The following is a 16,397-nucleotide window of genomic DNA, read 5'->3' as shown; positions in this document are numbered from 1 at the left end:
AACTGGGGTAATCGGGATGGGTGTGTCAAAGGCAATGAGATTGGCACAGGATAGAGCAGGGTTTAGGGCTGTTGTACATAGGGTCGCTATGAGTCACAAATGACTCGATGGCACATAACAACAACAACATGTAACTGACAAGGTTTTAATATACAGAATATATAAAAACTTCTACAACAACAAAAAAAAAAGGCAAAAACTCAATTGAAAAATGGACAGAAGAACTGAATAGTCATTTCTCCAAGAACACATATATGGCCAAGAGGGACATGAGAAGATACCCAACAGTAGCAGACATCGTTGTTGTTAGGTGTCGTCAAGTTGAATATGACTCATAGCAATCTTTTGAATAATTCATCTGAACTTTTCCCTAGCCTGTGCCATCTTCATCACCTCTAATACACTTGAGCCCAGTGATACAGTCACTGTGTCAGTCCATCTTGTTAGGGTCTTCCTCCCTTCTGGTGGCCATCCATCTTTCCAAGCATGGTGTCTCTTTTTAAGGACCAGCCTCTCCTAATAACTCACCAAAAGTATGTGAGATGAAATTTCACCTTCTTTGCCTCTAACGAACACACTGATTGCACTTTCATTGTAATTTGTTTATTTCTCTGGTGGTTCAAAGGATATTCAGTATTCATCTCCAATATCACAACTCAAAGGCATCAATTCTGTGATCCTTATTCACTGTCCAACTCTCAGATGCATAGAAAGTAAGTGAAGCAGTGTCTTGGAAGTGCAAGTGATCCTGGCCAGACCACAATTGTTGAATCTAATTTCCCCCACCTCTTTGGCTCTTTCAGCAAAAGTTATGAATAAAATGGCCTGATCTCAAAAAGAAAGAAAGAAATTGAAAAGACTATGTCTTGTATCAGGTGCACCTTGGTCTTTAATCTGATAGCTTTACTCTTTAGAACTTTGGAGATGTCCTTGGCAGCAGATTTTTCCAAAGCAATATTTGATTTCTTGACTGCTTGGTAACAAAGGTGTTGATTGTGGATACAAGTAAGATGAAATTGTTGACAATGTCAATCTTTTTCTCATCCAATAGGATGTTGTCTATTGTTCCAGTGCTGAGGATTTTGGTTTTTTTTTTATGTTGAGATGTAATCTATATAACATGTTAAAGGTTGTAGTCTTTGATCTTCTGCGACAAGGGCTTCAGGTCCACCTAATTTTTTACAAACAAAGTTGTGTCATCTGCATGATGCAGGTTATTGATGTGTCTCCCTCCAATCTTAACACCATATTCCTCTTCGTAAAGTTCATTTCTCGAATAATTTTCTCAGCATACAGATTGCATAGATATGGAGAGCAAATACAACCCTGATGCACTCCCTTTTTAATTTTAAACCATGAAGTGTTCCTTTGCTTTTTTTCGCACAACAGCCTCCTGACCTAGGTATAAGTTACATGAGCACAATTAAGTGCTGTGGGATTCCCATTCTTCTCAATGTTAGCCATAACTTGTTATAATCCACACAGTGAAATGCTTCTGCATAGTCAATAAAGCATAGATGGACATAAATTCATTAACTTAATTAATGATATTATTTAATTATTTAATGTAATAATTCTTTTTAACTATTATTAAATTAATTCTTAAAATCAATTAAGTTTTTCACTATTAGTATTTTACTGTCTTTAACTCAGAGGGATTTTATAAGCTTTAAGTCATTTACATAAAACACTTAGCCCAGTGGCTAGAATATAATAAATACTCAGCAGATAAGAATATCAATTATTATTAAGTTTACCTCTTAATTTGACAGATGTAGGTAAATATCTATTATACCCAAAATAGTGTAATGAATACAACACTTCACTATCCTCCTAAATAATTGTTGTTGTTCTTGTTGTTATGTGCCATCGAGTCACCTGCAATTCCTAGCAACCCTATGGACAACAGCTCTAAACTCTGCCCTATCTTGTGCCAGTCTCACTGACTCTGACATACCTACCCCCTTTGCCCCAGTTACTCTAATGTGGGCTCTTCCTCTCCTGTGCTGTCCTTCTACTCTTCCAAGCATGATGTCCTTCTCCAATGGCTGCTTCCTGCTGACCATGTGCCAAAGTATGTGAGACGGAGCTTCAAAATACTAGCCTCCAAGGAGAAATTTGGCTTCACTCTCTACAAGAGAGATCTGTTTGCTTTCTTGGTGGTCCATGGTATGTTCAAGACTTCTCTAGCACCACAACTCAAAGACATCGATTCTTCTTCTGTCATCCTTAGTCATTGTCCAGATGTCTGATGCACAGCAAAGTAATTGCAAAGACCATGGTCTAGATCAGTCACACCTTAATCTCTAGACTGACATCGTTGCTTCTCAATACTCCAGAGAAGTCCCTGATAGCAGATTTCCTCAGCACAATTAATCTTTTCATTTCCTCACTGCTGGTGCCAAGAGTGTTGATTGTGGAGCCAACCAAACTGAAATTGTTAATGACCTCAACCTCTTCTCCATCTATCATGATGCTGCCAATTGGCCCAGTGGTGAGAATCTTTGTTTACTTGATGTTGAGCATCAATCCACATTAAAGACTACAGTCTTGTAGAAATATGAAAACATCATCAACATCACTATATTACATAACACGGTGACTGGAAACCTTAACTCTAATATCAAGCTGCTTAAATTCTAATCTTAATTCTAATTCTTCATAGTTGTGTGACCATGGGTACATTAGTTAGCCTGTATGTGCCTCAGGTTATCTCAGTCTCATATGTAAGATGGAGAAAGAAGCAGATCTTTAACACGTTAAATTTAGCCCAAACGCTAAGAAAACCATTGCATGAAAACACCACAAACAATATTTGTCATCTAGAAATAGATGAATAAATGTAAGGATCTGACTTCTGCCCTGTCCTTCATCATCCTCACAATCTCTAAAGTGTTCAAGCCTGTTGTTAGAGCCACTTTATTGATCCATCTTGTTGAAGGTATTCCTCTCTTACTCTGGCCTTCTCCCTTTCCTAGTATAATGTCTTTTTCTGAGGACTGGCCCCTCTTGATAAAAAGCTGTAACAACAAGTATATAAAACAAAGTTTCATTATCCCTGTCTTGAAGGAGCACTTGGTTGCACTTCCTCCAAGACAAATTTGTTTGTTCTTTTGAAAGTTTAATAAATATTCAATACTCTTTATTAACACCACAGTTTGAAGATATTGACTCATCTGTCTTTGTCCACCTTTCAGCATAGGGAGCAATTGAAAATGCCCTGCTTTGTGTCAGGCATATTTTAAACCGATATTCTTGCTTTTTAGCACTAAGTTTCTTGACAGCCTGGTTTTGTTCATGCATGCATTTCTTTCTTTCTTAACTGCTGCTATGAGTGTTGATTGTGAATTCAAGTAAAATAAAATCATTGACAACTTTAATCTTTTCTCCATCACAATGTTGCCTATTGGTGCAGTGGCGAGGGGTTTTGCCTTCTTGATGCTGAGATGTAATCCATACTGAAGGCTACTGTCTTTGATCTGCTGCAGTAAGTGCTTTAAATCTTCTTTACTTTCTGCAAGCAAGGTTGTGTTATCTGCAGAGGTCAGGTTGTTGGAGAGTCTTCTTCCAATTCTGATACCACATTCTTCTTCATGAAGTCTTCTTATTACTTCATAAATAAAACAATTCATCTTATGAATCAAGAAAGCCAATAACAAGGAATGTACTCCATTTTTTTTTCATTCTTTGAATCCATCTTAAAATGAAATCAGTTCTGTCAAGTTGATTTTAGAGTATGATAGCCCCAAATGCAACGGGGTAAGACTGTGTTCCATAGAATTTTCAAGAGCTGACCCAAATAATGATCTTTACAATTACTTGTTATGCAGTTCAGAGTTGGACAATGAATAAGGATTACAGAAGATTGCCTCTAAGTTATGGTGCTAGAGTGCTGAATGTCTCACAGACTACCAAAGGAACAAACAAATATGTCTTGGAAAATGAGTGCTCCTTGAAGGCAAAGACAGTAAAACTAACAATTTGGACATTTTGTTAAGAGTGGCTGGTTCTTAGAAAAGAACATCATGCTTGAAAAGGTGAAAGGTCAGCAAAGGAGGAAAAGACCATCAACGAGATGAATTAACACAGTGACTAATGGTGGGCTTGAGAATGTCAGAGATGACGAGGATGTCACAAGATAAAGCAGGGTTCAGAGCCATAGTTCATAGGGTCTGTATGTGGCATAGTCAACTTGATGGTACTTGGTAACTATAAGAATTTTCTAGGAGCCTGTTTTTCAATCTTTTCTTCCAAGGAACCTCTGGATGACCATGAACTGACTTTTTGGTTAGCTACTGAGGATGTTAACTATTTCTGCCATTCAGAGGCCGTTACGTTCACCTTATTGCTCCTAGTTTACAGATCCGCTTCCATTCTTGCCCTCTTTCAGTGCACATAGTACACTCCAGACAGAGTCTACTTTCTAATGCATCAAGCTGATCATATTAAAACCTGAAATGGATCCTTAACAGGGTTTAGGAGAGCTTATGAGGCCATTAACTGACTTCGCTTTCCTCAGAAGCTGCTTTTCTGTAGCTCAATTCAGTATATCCTCCAAACCATTCTGCATCACGTTCTTCCTTCTGTGCTAAGGGTAGGTTTGCCTGTGGGAAATTCATGTGTCCTCTCAAATAACATCTGGTAGCTGCACACCTCCATTCTAAATATGGACAAAGGAGGGTTAACCCATTTTCTATCAAGATACTATGCAAATTCCACTTCAGTGTCATGTCCTAACTTTTTCTTCCAACCATATTGCTACTTGTAGTCGATAGAAAGCTGCATTGCCACCTCAAATTAGGCGTCTCTAGCAGTTCAAATCCACCAGCAGCTCTGAGGGAGAAAGATGAACAATCTTCTTCTGTGCCATTTTCAGCCTCCAAAAGCCCGCTGGAAGGTTAGTTAGGAGTCGGTTCTGACTCGGTAGCAATGAGTGAAGGAGTGAAACTTCTCCTACAAGAAATTTTGAGGTCAGCATGTTTAATTGACTGCCTGTTTAAACAAGCTGTTTCCTTTCAGGCTGCTCTGCCATTTGTCCAAGTAATTTCCTTTCCCTGAAATTCCACTTTCTCCCTCCTCCCAGAAAATCCCATTTATCATGTCCAGACACCACTCAATTGTTATCTCCTCTAGAAGGCTCTTAAGACTCTCCAGGCAGATTCAGTAATTCTTATAACATTTGTACGAGGTGGCACGACCTCGAATACTTGTTGCTCAGAGTAGAGTCTGACTTGGTCATTTTGGCACTAGCACAGAGCAGGCACCTATTACATATTTCTCCCAGGTAATATTGGAGGATAATGTTACCTACATAAGAATCTTTGAATGATAGAATGGAAATTAGGAGACATCAATAATGTAAATGACTGTGGAGTGCTGGTTGATGCTAGGGGTTTTTTGGTTTTACTCCTTCCTAATAAATACTGGTGATGTCATTATCATCGTTTTTAAAATATTCTATTTTTATCCCTATGATGGCTGTTTGAGATACACAGATGTTATTAAAAAGCCACATTTTGGTGCCACCACTGTGGAGGGAGGTTTGGCACTTTCTCAAAAAGTTGCAAATAGAGATACCATTTGACCCAGCAATTCCACTACTGGGAATATATCCCAAAGAGACCATAACTGACATCCAAGCAGATATATGCACACCCATGTTTACCGTGGCTTTGTTCGCAATAGCAAGGAGTTGGTGCCCATTAACAAACGAATGGATAGAGAAGCTGTGGTATATTCACACAATGGAATACTACTTTGCATTGAAAAACAAGGAACTCATGCAATATTATTAAAAATGGGTGAGCCTGGAGGACATTATGCTGAGTGAAATATCTCAGTCGCAAAAGGACAAATACTGCATGGTGCCACTGCTGTAAAATGGGACTAATATCAGGGTTGGGGCAAGACTGAGAAGAACTCTATAAATTGTGTATTCTGCACTGAAACAGATGAGGGAGAGAACAAAAGCGATGTATAATATGGTAATCACAAGAGTCCATAGTGGAATGTATTTGGGGCGGTGGGAGGGGTGCTGGGGGATTGTGTACCAGGGAGGGAGTTTTTCTTAAAAGAAAAAAAAAAGCCACATTTAGGAACAAACAAAAAGAAAAAAACCTGTAGAGTTTGATATAATAATTATTATTTTTTTATTTCTATATCTGTAATTTAGTAAGTAAATATAATGTTTCAAGATTATATCTGATAAAATGCTTAAATTTCCTTACTTCATTTTTGATGGCACTTAACAACAACAGGAGAGAGAGAGAGGGAGACACAGAGAGCGAGAGAGCAAGAGAGAGAGAGGGAGAGCAAGCACAGTTGGACTAGCAGAAAGAAAGTCATGCCCCATGCCAAAGGTGAGTGACTCCACTCCATGGCCCTCAGGACTGCCTTTAATTGTTTTTGGTGAAACATTCTTCTAGGTCGTGTAACCCTGGTATGCCCGATTAAAACAAGCCTGGAAGCAGGAATGGCATCCACTTCCACAATAGCTTGCCTCTTGAAACCCTATGAACCTGGAGAAAGGACGAAAGTTATACAGGAGGTGTCCAGGACTTTAGTCGCTATGAGTTAGTTGCTTACAACTTGACAACACTTAACAACAACAACAACAATCTGGTAATAATTCTGTATGTTAGATATTTTACTTCCATTTTAAGACAAAGAAACCAAGTCCTATAGAAGTTAAATTACACTAAGTCATAATGCAGGAAATGGAAGTCAACTTGGAACATATGTATGACTAATTTCAAAACCTGCTCATAACAACCAATTTCAGGAATCATTTCTGTCTTTATATCATTTTGCTTCTGGTCTAAACATATTTAATAAGTACCTACACATGAACAAAGAAGGTTTGAGGATTGTGTAAATTTATCTCTTAGCCTCTTGGTGCTTTCTTTTAAAGAATCATGAGCTTTATTTCTAAGCCCATTCTCACTGATGGATAGATACCCCAGATCAAAGTCACACGTGTTTTCTACTCACCATACATTATGTCCACACACTCGCTAACATTTCAATTGGTGCTAAGCTTGGGAGACAGATTGGGTCAAAGTTGTAAAGGACCTTGAGAATTCAGCCAACTTGTTTTTCTTTCTGGTCTACAGAGTCCTATTGTTAAAATTTTTGAGCACAAAAAATGATATATCCTACCATAATAAAATAACATCCTTAAATAATTCTAAAGCTCAAAGGTTGCAGAGTGGAGAGGACTTGGGGGGTAGGAATTGCATCACAATAAAAGAGTTATACTTTCTTTTCAAGAAGAAGAGTGAATTGGGGGCGGGGAAGGTGTGGGTAGGGAGAAAAGTGCAACAATGAATGACTGGAAACCCTAAGTCTCTGTAAGCTTTCATTAAATTAATTTTAAAAAAAATTTTTAAAGCCCAACAAAAATATTAGAATGTAAATCTAGATGCAGTGGAAAAATGGATAAGAAAGAAATGGATTAAATGACAAAAATATTTTGTTGCTTAAAAAAAAAAAAGAGAGAGAGACTTTTCAGTAAGGTCTAGAAAATGAGAAATAAAAATAAAAAGGGAAACAATTCAAAACATAGTTTAAAGATTCCAATTTGCATGTAGGCTATTTTGCTATGATGCTGAACATCAACAGCAATTCATTGTCGTCAAAGCAGAACCAACTCACAGCTCACCCTCCAGAGGCTTTTCAGAGGCTGTGAACTCACTGTACAGGAATGGATCCCCATCTTTCTCCCATAGGGCACCTGGTGGATTAGAACTGCTTGTCTTTGGGATGGCTGCACAACTCTTTACCCACTAGGCCACCAGAGCTCCCAGTGATGACTGTTGAGTATCACTAAGTAAGAACTGACATAGAGCTGACCCTCCAGCAGGTTTTCAGAGGCAATAAATTTCTCAGGAGGAGATTGTCCATCTTTTTCCCACAGAGCAGCTAGTGAATTTGAACTGAGTACCCTTGGGTTGAGAGAACAATTTCTCACCAATAAGCTGCCAGAGCCCCCTCCCAATGATGACAAGATGCCTAAATGGAATGCCTGCAAATAGTTGGAGTTATAATGTAGGAAGCAAGGAGATCAGCAGTCCAATGAGTATTAATTGAGAGATCAGATATAGCTAAGTTTTCTGATGACATTGGGACAGTGTAAGAGTTCAAAAATGAAGCCTTGAACCAACCTCCATAATGAAAATCTGGTCATTCAAACAGGAAGTATTTTATAGCTATATGCCAGGCATTGTTCAGTGATCTGAAGATAGAACAGTGCAGAAAGTTTCAGTCATCCTGCAACTTAAAAAAAACAAAACAAAACAAACAAACAAACAAAAAAAGAGGCTGACTTGGAGGAACATCAGTCAGAAAGGTAAGGAGACTGCCAGTTTCCCCAAATTCAGGAATTCAAGAAAGACATTTAGAGAAGGAATTAGTGATAAAACACCCCAGCATTCACACTGTCCTTCCTACCATGAACTTTTTAAATAAGGCTATGTATATTTACATATGGGAGAAGGATGGCAATCTCCTCCTGTGTGATTAACTGCTTCTGAAAACCTCCTAGAGGGTCAGCTATGGGTCAATTCCAACTCAACAGTACACAACAACAGCAACAGGGATATTTAAGATCTCTATTTATAAATATTAAAGGATATATTAGCCAGATTTTAGTCTTCAATCTGAATTGAAGCTCAGCATCAAGAGGACAAAGATTCTCACCACTGGGCCAATTGGCAGCACCATGATAGATCAAGAAGAGATTGAGGCTGTCAATAATTTCAGCTTGCTCAGCTCCATAATCAACACTGTTGGCACCAGCAGTCAAGAAATCAAAAGACAAATTGCACTGGGGAAGTCTGCTGTCAGGGATCTCTCCAAAGTGCTAAAGAGCATTGATGTCAGTCTAGAGACTAAGGTGCAGTTGATCCAGACCATGATCTTCACAATTACTTTCTATGTATCAGAAAGTTGGGCAATGACTAAAGATAATAGAAGGAAGAGTTGATGCCTTTGAGTTGTGGTGCTGGAGAAGAATATTGAACATACTGTGGATGACCAGGAAAACAAACATGTCTCTCTTGGAGAGGGTAAAACCAAGTTTCCACTTGGAGGTTAGGATTTTGAAGCTTCATATCACATACTTTGGGCACATGGTCAGGAGGACATCATATTTGGAAGAGTGGAGGGTCAGCACAGGAGAAGAAGACCCAAGATGAAATGGATTGACACAGTAACAGGGATAAATGAGGGTAGGTGTGTCTGTGACACTGGTGTAGGATAGGGCAGAGTTCAGAGCTATTGTAGATAGAGTCACTATGAGTTGTGGGCAACCCAATGGCATATAACAATAACAATATATTTAAGGTTTTGTTGTTGTGTATAATAGAGTCTGGACTGATCTATAGCTGACCTTCTAGTGGGTTTTCAGAGGCAGTTAATCGAATGGGAGGAATTTGCCTAACCTTCTGCTGTGCTGCAGGTGATGGCCTCTAACTGCATGTCTTCGCGATTGCCTCACAGCTTCTTGCCCACTAGGCCACCAGAGCTCCCTGTACTTAAGGTGGTGTTGTTATTGTTGTTGCTGTTATGTGCCATTGAGTCGCTTGCAACTCATAGCAATCCTATGAACAACAGCGCTAAACCGTGCTCTGTCCTGTGCCAATCTCACTGTCTTTGACACACCTGATTGCCCCATCACTGAATCAATCCAATTCATAGAGGGTCTTCCTCTCCTTCACTGTCCCTCTACCTTCCCAAGCATGACATCTCTCTCCAAGGATTGGTCCCTCCTTGCAACATGTCCAAAGTATGTCAGATGAAGCTTCAGGATCCTTGCCTCCAAGGAGCAGCCTGGTTTAATGCTCTCTAGGACAAACCTGTTTGTTCTCTTAGCAGTCCATTCAATACTCTGCTCCAACACCACAGCTCAAAGGCATCAATTCTCCTTCTATCATCCCTAGTCATTGTCCAGCTTTCTGACACATAGCAAGTGATTGCAACGACATGAACAGTATCAGGTGCACCTTAGTCTCCAGAGTGACATCATTGCTCTTCAGTACTTTGGAGAAGAATCTAACAGCAGACTTTCCCATCGCAATGAATCTTTCAATTTCCTGGCTGCTGATGCCAAGAGTGTTGACTGTGGAGCCAAGCAAACTAAAGCTGTGAAGAGTCTCAATAACTTCACCATCCTTCCTGATGCTGTCAATTGGTCCAGTGGTGAGAATCTTTATTTTCTTGATATTGAGCCTCAATCCATATTGAAGGCTGTATTCCTTGACCTTCTGCAGGAAGCACTTCAGGTCCTCCTCAGCATCAGCAAGCAGGGTTGTATCATCTGCATAATGCAGATTTTTTATGAGTTTTCCTGCTATCCTGATGTCACTTTTCTCCTCATAGAGCCCAGCCTCTCGGATAATCTGTTCTGCATATAGATTGAAAAGGTATGGAGATAGAACACATCCCTGGCGTATACCTTTCCCAATTTTGAACCATGCAGTGTTTCCTTGCTCTGTTCTGATGACTGCCTCCTGGTCCAAGTATAGGTTTTGCATTAACACTATCAAGTGTTCTGGGATTCCCATTCCTAAGGTATAGTAATGCCAAAAATTTATCTCAGAGCCTTTATTTGGACCATTAGAATTATCCATCAGAATGACTGAAAATACAAATGTGAATCTCTGTAAACTCTGATAGTTACAGATCCTCTGGTAACTCTCACATTTACAGGTTTCTGTGGCATTGTCTTCGATCTTAAAATTCTGAAGGTAGGATAGGACATTAGCCAAAAAAGGGAGAAAAAGAGGAACTAAGAAAACTCAAAATGTGACTTGCCTCAGGCACTTTTTAAAGAGGAATGTGTGTATTTTAGAGGAATTTAATCCATATGTTCCAAAGTCTTTTACATTCTACAAAATGTTGGCACATAAGAGCTCTCTGATGTCCAGAGATCTTTCCAGTTCTTGTTATGAGACTTGTTAAACCATATCACTTCCAAATTGGATGTTGTGTTTTACCCAGAGTAAACAAACTCACACACCAGAAATCCAGAGTGTGGGTCAAATGAGAAAAGACGCAAAGCTCAGTAAACATGTAAAACAAACAAACAAAAAATTATAAAAAAATAAATTCCTTTATTTATTTGGCGCATATGCAAGGGAATATGAATCAGGTAAGCAAAAAATCAGACTATAAAGCATGAGCACAGTTTAAACCCCATCTGTTCTCAGTGGGAAAGGAGATGGAGAGATTAGTTGAAGAAAACACTCTTAATAGTGGGACATCGGAAGCAACCATAGAATAAGTAATTTTTAAGAAATACAAAGAAATTTTATTTTAGCAACATTCATCCTCGAAATTCCTTTATTCACCAAAACCAGGGGGAGACATAAGGACCCTCCCATCACAACAGTACCAAGGAGGATTTTATAATAAGACTTTTACAAAGCAAGTTTGCCTGAAAGGATATTCTGCCTCTAGCACTTTCATGGATTTGTGCACTAGTAAATAAGAACAGAAATCATTGGAGAACTCGTATATAGAAATACAAGAAGAAATCTTTGCGATAAGATTAAACTTAAGCAATTTCATTCACAAGGATTAAAAACTGTGAAATCGGTATTTAGAATCTGCCAAGCTACTTCCACTCCTTCATTGCTACTGAAAACAAACACAAATTGATGCATTCGCAAGATTGGCTCAGCCATCTATAGCATGAGTGTGGCAAAAGGCATTGGTGCTGTTCTATTTTGTATTTAATTTATGTAATTTCTTTTAGAGCAATTTTCTCTTTTTAAAGGACTCTAAAGATTCCTAAATTCTTTAATCGGTAACGCTTAAGATTCTTTGTTTACAAAGACTACATGTCTGGTTTTTGTAATGTCCCAGCATCGTCTCCAGAGAGTGGGACCTGATAAGTGGAAGGTCCTTTGTTTTAAGCATCGACTGGTGGTGTAGCTTGTAATGTGTAAATTTGTAACAGAAGAGCTGGCATTTCAAATCCATCAGTCACTTCAAGGCAGAGAAATGGACAGTTTCCTTCTGTAAAGATTCACAACCTCCCTGCAAGTAGGTATAAACTTAACAGCAATGGGTTCATTTGTTGAAATTGCAACTCAAATGTAGAGAACCCTGAACACAGTTAAATTGCTTAGCTTCAGAGGCGGCAACCTGAGGGTGCAAGATTGCAGAAAGGGAGGAGTTAGCGAGTCTGGAGGAAGGAGGGAGTACTCTGGTAATAAATATGTAAAGATACAGGAGGATAGATGTATCTTCAAGATTTTGCTTGAGTAATCTACTTGTGCCTCATTCAGTCTGGCCAGTGTTAGTGATAATCTTGATGTGGTTTTATTTCAATAAGAATCTGACAAAGGAGTGAAATTTTGTGTCAACGTGAACATGAAGGAAAGGAAGGGTGGGGGGCAGTGGGGAAACCAGGCCATGCAGATGTTAAGGACTGGGGACATCTGGTTTGCATTTGGGGGAAATCCACTCCTCCCCCAGTCCCTTGATCCTGAGCTAGCCCACAGCCTTTTCTGATAGGTGGGAAAATACAGGGGATACCAAAAGATAAATATCATGGCCCAGAGGGAATTGTCGCTCTGGAGAATGCTGGGCTCATATTAATGAGAACAAAATCCATTCCCAAGATCTAATTCATAATATCACCTACAATATTTATGCCTAACACAGTGTCTGGCATGTGGCAATGGCTTGATAAATGTTGGAAGAATGAAGGAACCTGAATTCTAATGAAAGAGTTACCATTATAATTACTAAAGGATGGAAACAAGTCTTAAGCATCACTTACTTCCCTTCCAGAACATGTAGCAAATTGTAGCAGATATTCTTCCAGTCCTGCTCATCCCTCTTTGGGCCACCAACAGCATCTGTACTTCTCTGTTTAAGGATTTCTTTGTCTGCAGGAGCTCACTATGCCCTCAAAAACCTATTCTTCCCACTCTTGGCAGATCAGCAATACCAGAGTAAACATGCCCCAGAATTCAACCTTCAATCAATGAGAGAGAGAAATGAATGTATAAAATACCCTACCTACATCCATCACACTGAGTGGGTGAAGTCTGCAGTGTATATATTTCACACTGATTTCTATCACCAAGTTTGAGTCCTAATTGTCCACAGTGGTAACATGTTTGATAATATAATCATGTACTGCATAATATCTGTTCATATAAAATGCACTCATGTACCCATAAATAGTCTCAACCTCTGGGAAGCCAATTATATTACAAACTTGAAGTACACACAGTGGTTCAAAATGACAAATTGATACTAATTTCTGGTAAACATCATCATGATAATAATATCATTATATTAGTATGGTAAAATATTTTAGTATATCTGGAAATTTTTCTTTAATTTTTTATAGTATATAGAAAGGGACAGACACTACATGCTCTGTACGAAGACAAATGTTTTACTAACTGATATTAGACACAAACCACGTCTAACTGCTTTAATTTGCATATAAATTCAACTTAAAAACAAACAGGAACCAAATTAATCCATAAACTAAAGAATATCTATATATAATATGAGTGAACCCAACATCAAACTCACATAGTGTCCAATGGCACAGAAACTATCCTGGGCATTAAATGATGCATGCATGTCTGCTTATCTTTAATTGGTTGCCTAGCCCAACCTGGCTCATGCTCTCATTCTTCCACCAGTATCTCTTGGAATCACCTCTCAAAGAAAAGAACTGCATTTTAAAAGAAAATTAAGACAACAATATTTAATTTGAAGAATTATTTTGAGGATCAGAAAGAATATGGACAAAAAACTTGAAATATAATAAAAGCAGAATGATATTGTTGTTATGTGCTGTCAAGTTGACCATGACTCATAGCAACCCTATGAACAACAGCTCTGAACCTGGCCCAATCGTGAGCCAATTTTACCATCTTTGACATACCTGCACACCTTGTCACAGTCACTATGCCAATCCATCTCACCCATGGTCTTCCTTTTCCGTGCTGACGCTCTATCCTTCTAAGCATGATGTCCTTCTCCAAGGACTGGTCCATCCTGACAAGGAGGGACCAAAGAATGTGAGAACTTCAAAATAAAAACCCTTGACTCCAAGGAATAACCCTGTTTCACCTTCTCCAAGATAGACTTGGTTTTTCTCTTGGTGGTTCAGGGTATATTCATAACTCTTCTCCAGTACCAAAACTCAAAGGCATCCATTCTTCTTCTGTTATCCTTATTCATTGTCCAGCTCTCAAATGTATGAGAGAATCATGACCTAGATCAGGTACACCTGAGTCTCTAGACTGACATCGTTGCTCTTTAGCACTCCAGAGAATTCCTCAACTGCAGATTTTCCCAATGCAACTCATCTATTGATTTCCTTACTGCTGGTGCCAATGTTGATTGTGGATAACAATCTCAATCTTTTCTCCATCTATCATGATGTTGCCTATTGACCTGCTGGTGAAAGGATCTTGAATTTCTCGATGTTGAGATAGAATCCATACTGAAGGTTGCTTCCTTGACCTTCTGCAGAAAGTGCTTAAAGTCTTACTCAGTTTCAGCAAGCAAGGTTGTGTCATCCACATAACACAGGCTGTTGATGAGCCTTCCTCCAAGCCTGATGCCACATTCTTCTTCATGAAGTCCAGCCTTCAGGTTAGTAGCGAAACTAAGGGACTAGACCACCGGAACTCCCTTAAGTGTTGTTATTGTGTATCGTGGAGTTAGAACCAATCCATAATTGACCCTACAGTAGATTTTTCAGAGGTGGTAAATCACTTAGGAGAAGTTTGGCTGCCCATCTTTTTCCCACCGAACAGCAGAAAATCTTGTACCTTTACAATTGCAGTAGCTTTTTATTTTTTGGCCACCAGAGCTCCTTCTTAGAGGTTGTTGTTGTGTACCATTGAGTCAGAACTGACCTGTAATTTTCAAAAGGAGTTAATCACATGGGAAAAGACTGCCCATCCTTTTCCCACAGAGCAGCTGGTGGATTCCAATCACATGCCTTCGGGATTGCAGTGCAGCTCCTTGCCTCTAGGCAGTGAGCTCCAAATCGCAGTGAATTTATTTACAAGAGTAAAACCCTGTTCAATCCTGTGTCATCCTCAGAAGCTCTGCTCTCCTGAAACACACTGTTGCAGTCACTATGTTATCACTTTAAAGGTCCTCATCTTTTTCACTAACTCTCCGCTTTTCCAAGCGTAATGTCACTCTCCAGATACTGGCCCCTACTGACACATGACCAAAGTATGTGAGATAAAGTCTAACTATCCCTGCTTCTAAGGAGCACTCTAGCTTCTTCCTGGAAAGATTTTTTTTCCCTTTTGGCAGTACACAGTACATCCTAAATTTTTCATCAACACCACATTTCAAAGGTATCAATTCTTCATTAGTCCTCCTTATTCATTGTCCAACTTAAACAAGTATATGTTGCTGTTGTTGTTGCTAAGTACTGTTGAGTATAACTCATGGCAACCCTACAAACAACGTATCTGAACCCTGTCTTATCCTGCACCAACCTTATCCCTAACACATTTGAGCCCATTGCTGCAGACACTGTATCAATCAATCCACCTTGTTGAGGGTCTTCCTCTCTTTCACCAGCCCTCCACCTTTCTAAGTATGATGTGCTTTTCCAAGGACTAGCCACACCTAACAACATGTCCATAAATGTAAGAGGCTATTGAAAATAGGCTGTGATTATGAGTACCTTAGTCATTAAGCTGACATCCTTTCTCTTCAGTGCTTTAAATAGGTCCTTGGTAAATATGCCCATTGCAAAACATAGATTTCTTGATTTCGGCTTCCATGCATGATGATTGTGGATACAAGTGAAATTCAATTTTTTTCCCATTAATCCTGCTGTTACTAATTGGTTCAGTTACAAGAATTTTTGTTTTCTTCTTTGTTTAAGTGATGATCTTTTTTAGTGTAAATGCTTCGAGTCTTTTCTTTTAGCAAGCAAGGTAGTATTACTCACATATTGCATATTGCTGGTAAGTCTTCTTCCAATCTTGATGCCACATATAGTCATATAGTCCAGCTTCTCAGATTATTTGTTCAACATAAGCTTGAGTGAATATGGAGAAAGGATATAATCTTCACACTTTTTCCAGATTTTAAATCACGTAGTAGTTACTTATTCTGTTCAAACTATTACTTCTTTGTCTATGTACAGTTTCCACAGGAGCACAATCAAGTTTTCTAAAATTCCCAATCTTTACATTGTTCTAATTTATTAGGATCTACACAAGCTTTGCATAATCAATAACAAAGAGATAAATATATTTCTGATAATCTCTGCTTTTAGTCAAGATCCATCTGCATTAACAATAACATCTTTTTATTTCCATCTCAATTTCCGAGATCTCCTGTTGATGTACTTCTCCCAACATTTCTTCATAATATGCAGCAGGATT

Source organism: Elephantulus edwardii, unplaced genomic scaffold, assembly GCF_000299155.1.
Source record: "Elephantulus edwardii isolate Elephantulus edwardi_28Jun2011 unplaced genomic scaffold, EleEdw1.0 scaffold00052, whole genome shotgun sequence".
NCBI classification, from domain to species: Eukaryota; Metazoa; Chordata; class Mammalia; order Macroscelidea; family Macroscelididae; genus Elephantulus; species Elephantulus edwardii.
Note: the sequence above shows the minus strand (reverse complement) of the source record.